At 43.1% G+C, this 12,813-nt stretch overlaps 1 protein-coding gene across 2 annotated transcripts in view; it reads left to right on the plus strand.

The window, feature by feature from the left end:
- Positions 1–2,254: 2,254 nt before the first annotated feature.
- The window catches only part of FAM168A (family with sequence similarity 168 member A), a 203,567-nt gene continuing 193,008 nt past the window's right edge, over positions 2,255–12,813 (plus strand). The window contains exon 1 of one of the 2 annotated variants that reach the window (XM_059930844.1): positions 2,255–2,532. The gene's annotated coding sequence lies outside the window, so the exon portion shown is untranslated. The remainder of the gene's footprint in view (positions 2,533–12,813) is intronic. The other variant, XM_059930845.1, reaches the window with a different exon arrangement.

A 12,813-nucleotide genomic window follows, 5' to 3' on the forward strand; every position in this document is an offset into this window, starting at 1 on the left:
GTTAACCTTTGATTCAGGCAATCTGGGCTTTCTCTGATAGGCCTGTGTTTCTCCAGCAGGCTGGCTAGTGGAGCTCAAATGTTCTGGTGTTTTCTTGCAGAACGGTGAGGAATAATTACATAAAATCTAAAATACTGTAATTGAATACCAGATTTATGTTAAGTCACAGATCATCTGATACTATATTCCATATTCTAGAAGAGCTGGACACAGAAGGAAACAAATTTTCTTTTTTTTTTTTTTTCCCCGTGCCATGTGGGATCTTAGTTCCCCCACCAGGGATGGAACCTGTGCCTTGTGCAGTGGAAGCGCGGGGTCTTAACCACTGGGCCTCCAGGGAAGTCCCAGATGGAAACAATTTTTAAGTGTAAGACTTATTTCTTCAGTCTATAGACAATGCTTCGTTTAAATATTGCTTTGTAGACCCTTTACAATAACTTTATTTCTCCCTCTTCATTCCTCTTCCCCACAGTGATCTCTGGCTCACAGATTAGAAACCATTGCTAGAAGAATTCAGACACAAGGAAAATCAGTATGCCTAAAATATATGTTCTAGGGAAGGTAGGACTTTGGCTTGAGTTTCAAGAATGAGTAGGAGAAAAGGAGGAAATGGGTGTGGAAAGACCAGAAGAAGGAAAAATTTGAGAAGAGACAATGAAAATTGAGAAAATCCTCCCTACTAACTTAATGTTCTTTTGTGAATTGTAAGTGACCACCATTATTTGTTTTACTTATTTATTTTTAAAATATTTATTTATTTATTTATTTATTTGGCTGTGCCGGGTCTTAGTTGTGGCACGTGGGATCTTTGTTGCTGAGCGCAAGACTTTTAATTGCAGCATGCAGGATCTTTTAGTTTCCGCATGCAGGCTCTAGTTCCCTGACCAGGGATTGAACCCAGGCCCCCAGCACTGGGAGCTCGGAGTCTTAGCCACTGGACCACCAGGGAAGTCCCCACCATTATTTGTTTTAATTAGTGGAAATTTTGAGCTCCCAGGAAAACCAGACAGACCTCGTTTTGGAGCACCACTGAGGGCAATAGAAAGCCATGAAAAGCTTCTAGGTAGCAAAGACAGGTTGTTGTTGGATTTGAAAATTATATTTTTTGAAAATACTTCTATAGCTTAAAAAGTTATGTGCTCTTTTTAAACAATTCAGGCAATATGAAAATGAAAGTTACTTGAAATCTGACACTCTTTACTCCAAGATAATCACAGATGTTATTTTGGGGAACCTCTTTCCTGAAATCTTTCTATGCTTATAGAACATTGTCTCAAGCTCCATATAAATTAGATCATTCTAAACTTGCTATTCTATTATCAATTTTTTTCCCTCGAGAATAAATTGTGAATAGCTTTTGATGTCAAGAAAAAGATCCATATCATTATTTTAAACGGCTGCTTAGTAATGCATTGTTTGTATATATAATTTAACCAGCTCCTGTTGAAGGACATTTACGTTTACCTCACTATAATCAACAATCTCAGATAACAACCTTGTCCATTCATCTTTTCCAAATTGTTTGATTATCTTTCTAAGGTAAATTCTTAAAAGTAGCGGAGCTGGGTCAAGAAGTACGCTCTTTTTATATTTGGGTTCAAGCTGCCAAATCGTCTACAGTTTTGCAGGGAGAGCAGAAGGAGGCTGCTGCATTAGTTCTGGTGCGAGACAGTGGCAACGGGTATTGCGAAGAAAGTACAGACTTCCAGGTGATCTAGCCAATCTAGGCCTGTTCTCGGTGGGTTGACATATTTCCTTCCTTTTTTCCTCTCTTTCACTTCTTTTTCTTAACATGGAGGAAGAACTGAGAACTGCATCTCCCAGCATTTCGCAAGGACCACACTCCCTGGGAACTGTAGTACCGGGTCTGAGAAGGGTCCGGAAGGAGGGCGAGATCTGTGGGCATGCTGGGAAACGTAGTCCAGCGGGAGGTGGTGGCGGGGCTCCGTGTGGGTGTGTGTGCGCGCGCGTAAAGAAGTCGGAGACGCCGCTATCACTGTCCCTTGGGGGATGGGGCCGCTGTGGTGCCTAACTTGCCTCCTATGTGGTCTTTGAGTCTACAAAAGCCACCCGCGGATGGTTGGCTTTATCCCATTGTCTGAGACCAAGGAGGGAATGGTCCCTCCGCATCGGGCGCGCGCCGGGAGGCGCAGGCTGCGCGCGGGCCGGAGTGGGGCATGCCGGGAGTTGTGGTCCCTGCGGGCTGAGGCTGTGGGACGTGTCGCGGCGCTGCGCTGGCTCCTCCTTCCCAGCCCTTCTCAGCGGTCCCCCGCCCCTTCCCCCAGCCTCCTCCTCCCTCGCCCGCAGCCCAGCGTCCCCTCCCCCCACCCGTCGGGCTCCTCGGCGGCTACTGCAGAGGATTCAGAGCCGAGTCGCTGAGGAGGAGGAGGCTCCCAGTCCCTGCGCGCCATCCGCCACCTTACTGGACACGGGTGAGGGAGCGAGAGCGTCGCCTCTGTAGCCTTCAGAGAAGACAAGGGCATCGCCGCTTCAGCTGCCGCCGCCGCCGTTTTCGCCTGCAGCGGCTCGCCGGTGAGGAGATCACCTCCCCCCCCCCCCCCCAACCCTACCCCGGTCCGCTCTCCCTGAGCCTGGGTCGGTGGTACTGGGGAGAATGAGAGTGGGGGCTGCGGAACCCCTTCGCGGGTTGGGGGAAGGGGGTTGAGGTCGCGATGGAACGGCGGGCTGGCTGGGGAGACTTGTCCAGGCGCGGGCTGGGGGTGGGGTGAGGGTGGGACACAAGCAGGTTGGGGGGGGAGAGACAAGGGAAGGGGACTTTTAATGGGAACGACCTGGGACAGGAGCGTGGGGCTGTAGGGTTGGGGTGGAATTTGGATGGTTTTGGGCGAAATGGATGTTGAGACTGGAGTGGGATGGCTTTTAATGGGGGAGGGGACTGACTGAGGGTGGTGGATTTGGGGTTGGCCTGGAGCAATTGACAGCTTGGGATCTGGGCCGGGTTGCGGGGTAAGGGGTTGATTGTAACAGAGAGTGCGACTGCAGAGTTGGATAGGACCCTGGGGGGTGACTAATTCAGGAGGGTGGAATTTGGGGTGGACCTAGGGCAGGCTGATAGAGGTGGTAGGAGCCGGGGGTGAGGAGGGGCTTGGCATGGGCTGAGACCTGAGCTTGAAGTGGGCGCTTGCCATCTGGGGGTGGTGGAATTTGTTGAGATTTTATGGAATAGCGTGGGTTAGGAGAGCAGAGGAGGTAGAATTCGGGGTTTTCCTGGGGAGTGCTCATAGAGGTTGGAATAGGAGCTGGTGGGGGTGGGACTTTGAATGAGGGGAGTGTGAGGGTGAGCTGGCAGGAGGGGGTAAAGTAGAAGTTAGGCCCCAAATGGGCGGACAAGGATTGAAATTGGGCGGGGAGGGGAAGCGGGGGGAGCACAGTGGGATGGGATTTAGAGTGATCTTAGAACCACTGGTGGCTCCCTGGGTACAGGGTGAAGGCAGAGGGCACAGAAGATGCTTCTGGGCTGGACTCACTGAAAGAATAGTGGCTGGTGGTGAGCAAGGTTGGGGGATGGTATCTTGAAGAAAATGTCCCTTGGCCAAGGTGGCAGAGGGAGTTTTGGAGAAAGAATGTCTGAGATGAACTGGTAGGACTGGAGAGGTGGTTGCTGATAGTGAGGTAGCAGATGGGGCTAATTAAGGAGTGGGAAACCTGGGCTTGTTAGTATGGAGGGGGCAGGGAGGATGGAGAGGGGCAGTGAGCAGTGCTGGGAAGAGGCGGATTGGATGATTCTGGAGAAGAAGGATTGAGATGGCCTCCAAGAGACACAAGAGGGTTGGGGGTTGGACTTAAATGGACAGCTTTGGAGGCTGTGGTTGGGGAGAGAGAAGGTACATAAAAGACTTTTCTAGAGGACTTCTTAAGCTGTTAGTTTTTGTTTGTTTCACTTGTATTAGTATCATATTTGGAAGTAAACCAACACAAAGGGTAAAGTTGAGAGGGGCTTCAGTTAAGGTAGAATAGAGGAGGGGAAAGTATCTTCTTTTTTTTTGAGGAGGAGAAAGTATCTTCTGTTATTCATGTATTATAAAAAGAAAGTTGGGGGAGAAAAACCCACTCCAGTAACTAAAGGTGAAGAAGATGAAACTGGAATGTGATAGATGTCTTTCTATTTGATGTCTCTGCCTTCTCCTTTCCTCTCTCCTCCAGGTGCATTTAAAAATTAGTCCTGGAATTTGGTATTAAATAGATTTGATGAGCTTGAGGTGGTTAAGGGAGCATTCCTTGCTTGAGAACTGATGAATGAGACTGAAAAATACAAGGCTGAATTTATTTCCCAGTCAGGCAACGTGCATGTATTCAGAAAGAGCTTAGGCCTTTTTTTTCCCCTCCTCTTAAAATTGATTGCTTGAAGACTCCATTTATTGGTGTCCTGGTTTGCAAGGCAATTAGGCCCATCATTGTATTGCAGGCTAATAATCCAGAGATGAATCTTGGTACCACCGTTTTATGTAAACAGAGAGAAGACAGAAAATATGGAAATGTCATAAATATTCATTGGTGAGATAGTTTGGTATTTTTTTTTTTTTTTTTTTTTTTTTTAAATTTATTTATTTATTTATTTATTTATGGCTGTGCTGGGTCCTCGCTTCTGTGGGAGGGCCCTCTCCAGCTGCGGCGAGCGGGGGCCACTCTTCATCTTCATTGCGGTGCGCGGGCCTCTCACCATCGCGGCCTCCCCCGCTGCGGAGCACAGGCTCCAGACGCGCAGGCTCAGCAATTGTGGCCCACGGGCCCAGCTGCTCCGCGGCATGTGGGATCCTCCCAGACCGGGGCTCGAACCCGTGTCCCCCGCATCGGCAGGCGGACTCTCAACCACTGCGCCACCAGGGAAGCCCCGATAGTTTGGTATTTTCATTTGATTCTCTTTTGACATTACCTGATAAGATTTAAAATAATTGGACTATATTTCTGTAGATTGAATTTTCTTCTAAAGGAATTCAGGTGGTTAGAATTCTGTCAGATGTGGATAAAAACATAAAGAATCATTTTTATTTTATTTTTTTTAGGAGATGTAAGTGTATTCCATTAACTACAAAAACAATACCTCCATCTATTCATCAGAAATTTTATTTAAAGCTTAATGATATGGTCATTCTCATGGCAGAAGAGTGATGCTGGAAGGTAGAGAAGGGTGTTGATGGAGGAAACATCTTTAGGAAAATAGTTTTCTGGACTTAATTGCATTAACTGTGATATGTTAAACATGAAGTGGCTGTTGATTAGAGCTTAGACTGGGGAAAATATGGGGAGGGATGTAAAGAGGGATGTAAGGCACCAACGGGATCAAAATAATTCTTTTTTTGTTCAAGCTTCAGGGTTCAGCTTGTAAACAAACCATTTTCCTTGGTTTTCACAATTGAACACATGAAAATACCCAATATTAAGAATCTTTTTTTTTTTTTGTAGCTCCAAAATGGGCAGAATGGTCGAAGGTTGGACTTATCCTTGGAATTGAAAGTGTTTTGTTATGAGGAAGCTTTCTGTATTGCAATAAAAATCCGGTGTGAGCAGTTACCCATAATTTGATGAGAGAGTAATCTAACTAATGCAAGCATTTCTCCTCATAACTTTACTCCGGGGTCGAGACGTTGCTTTTGTGGATCTACAGGCTTGATCTAGAGGTGGGATATTTATATAAAAGCCCTAGCTTTTGAGAGCTCAGAATGAAAAGTAATCGCTTGGGAGAAATGTCTTGGTGGATTTTCTTTTTCCCCCTCACAGCTGTGTCCACCTGTGCAGTAGAAATGTATATAAAGTGTTTTAGTATCTTCACCTCATTAGATTCTTCCAGTATTCTGGTGACAAGGGGAGAGCAGTGGAGGTATTGGTAGACAGGTACCTTGGTAGAATGAATAGCTTGTTAATTTAGAGGTTGAGAGTCCTGAGTTCAAATCCCCTTTCTACCACTTGATAACCTAGTGATTTTAGTAAAGTCATTAAAAACCTTTCATACTTAGTGGTAATGGTTGCATAACATTGTGAATGTACTTACTTCCGCTAAATTGTACGATTAAATACAGTTAAAATTGTAAAAAAATGAACAAAAAACAGTTGTCACGGAGCTTTCAGTGTCATGGGAGAGATAGATGATTTAAATGTCGTGAGAAAAGTGAGGCAAAACTAACGTAGTGGTCAGGAGTGTGGGTTCTGAAGTCTGTCCACCATTTACTACTAGCTATGTGACCTTGGGCACAATGGTCTCATCTGTAAAATGGGCATAAGATAACTAATCTCATAGGGTTGTTTTGAGGATTAAACAAAAGAATCCATGGTAAGCATTTAATACAGTGTGTTACATAGTACACATTAAAAAATATTAGATATTATTATTAGATAGAAGAGACTAGAATGTGAATAGCCTTGTATGTCCTACCATTGAGTTCTTAGTATTATGATCTATTATTTAGTAAGGAGGTATTACTTTGTATTATTATCTCACAGTTTATCTGCATATTTGTATGTTGGTACTATAGTCTAGGAACTTTAAAAAAAAAAATTATTTATTTATTTATTTGGTTGTGCCGGGTCTTAGTTGCAGCTTGCAACTAAGCCCATGCGCCTTAATTGAGGCATGCGAACTCTTAGTTGTGGCATGCATGTGGGATCTAGTTCCCTGACCAGGGATCAACCCAGGCCCCCTGCATTGGGAGCGCAGAGTCTTAACCACTGCGCCACCAGGGAAGTCCCTAGTCTAGGAACTTCAAACAGTAAAGTACTAAACATATATTAGCTGTTAGTTTCCTCATCTATAAAATAAGAAGAAAAACTGCTGAGAGGTAAAATGACTTGCTTAAGATTACACAGTGAGTGGAAGAGTTTGGGTTACAGCCCTGAAATTCTGATTCTTCAACCCTGTTTATATCTTCTTTTTAAATTGTGAGATAAACCATACGTATAAAAGTGCATATAATATAAATCTTCAATTTAAAGAATGATAGCAAATTGAAGGCCTATGTTTTTGCTACCCAGTTTAACAAAAAGGAGATTTTTAGTACCTTTAAAGCTTCTTGTGATTCCCCACCTGATTGAATCTCTGTCCTTCTCCCTCAGAAGTAACCACTTTGCTGAATTTTGTGTGAATCATTCCCTTGCTTTTAAAAATAGTTTTACCAAACAAGTATGTATCCTAAACAATATATTTTGTACCTTTATAACTTTATATACATAGAATCATAGTGTAAGTATTTTTCTGTGACTTGCTTTTTTCTTATTTATTATCCTTATTTTTTAATTTTAAAAGAGCTTTATTTCTTCCACCATTAATTAAAATAACATGCTCATAGCAGAAATTGAAACTTACAGAAAAAGTAAAAGGAAGCAATATTATTGTCTATAGTCCCATTACTCAGCAGCACTTCTTATTTGTATGTATATTATATATACACATATAAAAATATATTCTTTAGTATATGTCTGTAAGTATGCATGTACATACATATATGGGTATTCTAGATGGCAAGAGGAAGCCAGTTTGCATTTATGGATGATCAGATTATCCAGATGTGGATCAATCATACTTGGAAATAGGAATGGGGGAGGGTAGTAGCAGCCTTTGTGAGCTGTGAAAGAACAGCATCTTAAGAGTTTTTTCTTATTGGCGGATTTTTTATTTACTAGATACTGATTCTTTGTAATACCAGCTTACAGCTTCATGTCATGTTTTGGCAAGTCACTTAACTCTTCTGATCAGAATTTCTGTGCATCTTTCTTTTTGCATAAAGGCAGCCTGGTACATTGGTCCTGACCTGATTGTACAGGAGGGTCTGTTCTCTGATGTACAGAGTGTACCATGAATAGGAAATCATTAGTTATGCATATCAGAAGCTTAGCAACCTAAACCCCAAGAATTTTTTGTCTAAGAGATGTGAAATCCAAATGCATTAATAATCTGTTGGAGTTTCAGTTTACTCTCCTGTAAAGTGGGGCTCAAATGAGGTAATAAATGTGAAAATACTCTTTAAACTGTAAAGGACTATATAAAAGTTGGGGTTTTTTTTTGTTTTTGTTTTTTCCTCTCTAGTTTACAAAAATGAAATCAGGGCACCCCACACAGAGGTGAAAAGCTTGTCATATTTGGTTTATTGCCTTTCCAAAGGGTTCTTCTCCCAGTGGAGGAGGAATACATGAAGATCAGTTCACAGTTTCTCCCTTAACTTGAAGATTGTTGGATATAGTGGGACAGAGAGGGTGCTAGAGGACTTTCTCCTAGTGAATTTATGAGACCTGGTTCTACATTGACTGTGCTGGCTTGCTCAAAATGAAACAATTGACGCTTTTTGAAGTGGAGAATGCAGTATACAATGTTTGCTCTTCACTATCCTGACAAATACAGTCATTACCCTCTTAGTTTTCTACCTGTAACATATTACAGGGTAGAGTAGTACAGTGAGATGGATTATTTATGCATATGTAAAAGAGAGATAATACTCAATTGTTGGGTTGTTAATGGATTATATGAGATAAGAAGGACAAAGAACCCGGAACACTGAATGGCACATACGTAGTTGGTGCTTAATATGGTAAATACTACTGTTATTTTTATTTTACTTATGAATTGTTTAGAGCTAACTTTTCCTCCAGGCTATTCTTTTATTAATCAGTGTTTTCCTGCTGCTGTATCTCCCCTCACTCATTTTACATTTGGAATATAAATTTATTTTAAAATTATCATAAGTAAAGCAAAACAAAGGATGTAAATCCTCAACGCGTTCCAAGGCCAAGGAGCTAGTAGTTGGGTGTGTGACAGATATGTTTAAGACATCTGTTCAACAAGTATCTATTGAGTGGTTATTAGATGACAGTCAGGGAGTGCTGGGAGTATGGGATACAAAAATTAAAATTCCCTCCTCTTAAGGAGCTTATAGTTAATCTAGTGTGGAGACAGACATGTCACACATAACTGTAGCATAATGGAATAATTGCTACAGTGGGGACCTGGGCAAGGGCCGTGGGGAGGATGGAGGTTGACATGGCCTGACCTGCCTGAGGGAGCAAGGAAGAGAGAGATGCTTGGGGGAGTTAATGCTTGAGCTGAGACCTGAAGGATATGTGGATGTACTGGGGAAGTAGAGGTTACGAATGTTTCATGATGTCAACAGCACAATCTTCCTTGATTTTTCCCTCCCAGTGTTCTTGTACGCCTTACTTTGTACCTCTTTTTACGGGCTTTCTAGCATGTATGCCTACTGTAAAACCAAATAAACAGGGGCTTAACCGCTGGTGGCGCAGTGGTTAAGAATCCACCTGCCAATGCAGGGGACACGGGTTTTTTTTTGTTTTTTTGTTTTTTTTAATTTTAGCAATTTCATGTATCTTTATTTATTTTATTTATTTATGGCTGTGTTGGGTCTTTGTTTCTGTGTGAGGGCTTTCTCTAGTTGTGGCAAGCGGGGGCCACTCTTCATCGCGGTGCGCGGGCCTCTCACTATCGCGGCCTCTCTTGTTGCGGAGCACAGGCTCCAGACGCGCAGGCTCAGTAATTGTGGCTCACGGGCCTAGTTGCTCCGCGGCATGTGTGATCTTCCCAGACCAGGACTCGAACCCGTGTCTCCTGCATTGGCAGGCAGATTCTCAACCACTGCGCCACCAGGGAAGCCCGGGGACACGGGTTTGAGTCCTGGTCTGGGAAGATCCCACATGTTGCGGAGCAGCTAAGCCTGTGCGCCACAACTACTGAGCCTGCGCTCTAGAGCCCGTGAACCACAACTACTGAGCCGTGTGCCACAACTACTGAAGCCCGCACGCCTAGAGCCCGTGCTCTGCAACAAGAGAAGCCACTGCAATGAGAAGCCTGGGCACCACAACGAAGAGTTAGTCCCTGCTCGCCGCAACTAGAGAAAGCCCATGCATAGCAACAAAGACCCAATGCAGCCAAAAATAAATAAATAAAATAAATGAATTAAAAAGAAAAAAATAAGGGGAGAGATTCTCCCCTCCCTTTAAAAAAAAAACAAACCAAATAAGCAAATTCCCAGACATGCTGTACTATTATGCCCTTATTCTTTCCATATGTTGTGCCTTCCACCTGGAAAGCCCTCCCCCTACTGAGTTCCTTAATCTTTACTTTGTCCATTAGATGAGCTGTACTAATGAATCTATTTCATGGTTGTTCTTTCCAGTCTGTTGTTTAGCAGGAAGAGATTTTTTTTTTTTTAGAAGAGGGATATATATATATATTTTTTAATAAATTTATTTACTTATTTATTTTTGGCTGTGTTGGGTCTTCGTTTCTGTGCGAGGGCTTTCTCTAGTCGCGGTGAGCGGGGGCCACTCTTCGTCGTGGTGCGCGGGCCTCTCACTGTCGTGGCCTCTCTCGTTGCGGAGCACAGGCTCCAGACGCGCAGGCTCAGTAGTTGTGGCTCACGGGCCTAATTGCTCCGCGGCATGTGGGATCTTCCCAGACCAGGGCTCGAACCTGTGTCCCCTGCATTGGCAGGCAGACTCTCAACCGCTGTGCCACCAGGGAAGCCCAGGAAGAGATTTTTGAAGCTTTTGAAACTACCTGATATTTAAGAAGACATCTTTATTGTTTCTGCTTTCTCAGTAAATGTTGATATTCCTTAGTGTTGGCTCCTTGACTCACTGGACTTTTTAAGATTCTTTCTTTGAGTAGTCTTGGCTTTAACTGCTGCTGTATGGTGATGACTCTCAAAATCTCTATCTCCAGCTCAGACCTCTTTCCTGAGCTCTAGACTTGTATATCTCACTGTCTACTGGCAACCTGCATACATCCATTTTGATGGTCTTTAAATTCAGTAGGTCCAGAACAACTCATTTTCCCCATCTCCTTCTTCTGACCTCTCCCCTTTTGTATCTCCCCCAAAAATTAAAATCATCTCTTCCTGTAGTTTTGTCCTAACTTAAAGGCACTGCTGTTCATCCAGTCATTCAAGATATGAATCTGTGCTCTTAGTCTTTTCTTCTCCCTTATCTCGATAGCCAAAAATAAATCCTTCTAGATATTTCTGAAACTCATCTCCCCTTTCCTACTGTTATCCCCTTAGTTCAGGCCCTAATCTTACCTAGACAAGGGCAGTAGCCTCCTAACTAGTTTGTATATCACCCATGCAGTAAACCTGTCTTCCACCCAGCAGCCAGAACATCTACCCAGTGGTGTGTATGTCCACATCACTCCCTTGCTTAAATCCCTTCATTGGCTCTAAAGTCTTAAGCTCCTTAGCATGACATATTAGGCCTTCTGTGACCTGTCCTTATGTACTCCTTCTGCCTGATCTCCCATCACTGGTAATACTGAGTAGCATGTAGTTTCTACAGATATTTTACAGTTTCACACCTTTGCTCATGCTGTTTCTCCTTTTATTCATCCCCCTGGGTTAAGTGCATCTCCCCTAAGGAACCTTACAGAATCCTTAAGGTTGTCATAAGTGCCCCCATTTTGTTCACAGGGAGTATCCAGTGTGTGCCTCTGTCATAATATTGATACTTGCCCTGTTTTAGGAAAATTGACTGTTTCTGTCTGCTCCTTCACTTAACTGTAAGTTTCTTGGGGGCAGGGGCTGTGTTCTAGTCATCTTATAAAGTCCTAGGTCCTGGAGGGTGCCTTGCAGGTAGTGAATGATTAGTTTTTGAACTGAACATAGTAAGGAGAGATGACAAACCAGTAGTATGATATTCTAACGAGGAGTAAGGTGATAGGTGTTTTTCCAGATGTAGGTTTTTATTTATTTAGAATGGAATTTAGAATTTAATTGGATCGATAAAGGCTTTTGATGATGATGGTGTATAGCACAAGGTTCAAAAGTAGAAGACAACAAGATGGTGTGCTCAGGGGTTGGCAAATGCTTTCTGTAAAAAAAATATATTAGGATTTGTGGATCACATACAGTCTCTATTATTTTTTTCTCCTTCTCTTTCCCCTCCCCATCTTCTCCCTTCTTCCCTCCTCCTATGTTTCATTCTTAGCTCACAAGCCATACAAAAACAGGCCATGGGTGTGCCATAGCTTGACAATCACTGGTATGTTATCAGAAATCAGACTTAAAGTTGTAGACTTTTTTTGTCGTCCCTCCCCCACCCCCCTCTGCTGCGAGGCCTGCGGATCTTAGTTCCCTGAACCGAGCCCCCTGCAGTGGAAGCACTGCATCTTAACCACTGAACTGCCAGGGAAGTCCCTTAAAGTTGTAGCCTAGTGAAGAGCAAAGAGACTAAAGCAAATTCATTTTTCTTGTTTTATTTATTATAAAATTTAGTTCCTTAGGAAATTATGCACATCTTTAGTACTGAAAATAATTGTACAGAATCTTTTTTGTCAAACTGCTCTGTTTATCTAAAAGTATATTTTGTTAAATAGGCCATCGATTTCTTTTTTTTTTTTTTAATATTTATTTATTTATTTATTTGGTTGTGCTGGGTCTTAGTTGCGGCAGGCAGGCTCCTCAGTTGTGGCTCGCCGACTCCTCTGTTGTGGCATGCATGTGGAATCTAGTTCCTTGACCAGGGATTGAACCTGGGCCCCCTGCATTGGGAGCGTGGAGTCTTAACCACTGCACCACCAGGGAAGTCCCTAGGCCATCGATTTCTGTATAAAGATGCTATGGAAACACCTTGGTTTATAAAGCTCCAATACAACTCCCCCGCCTTTTTCCTTTTAGGCAGGTGTCTGGGTACTTTCAGAATATGCCTATTTTTATGATGTTATAGATTGTGCTTTTTCTTAGATACAGACATTTTGAAGCAACCCTGGGCTGATATATTTTTCACAGTAAGCTTCAATCCCTGGCTGACTAGAGATTATAATCTTGATTTGGCTTCTGATCATGTCCTTCAGGCTTGATA

This window comes from Balaenoptera ricei, chromosome 8 (genome assembly GCF_028023285.1).
Source record: "Balaenoptera ricei isolate mBalRic1 chromosome 8, mBalRic1.hap2, whole genome shotgun sequence".
Classification (NCBI taxonomy): Eukaryota; Metazoa; Chordata; class Mammalia; order Artiodactyla; family Balaenopteridae; genus Balaenoptera; species Balaenoptera ricei.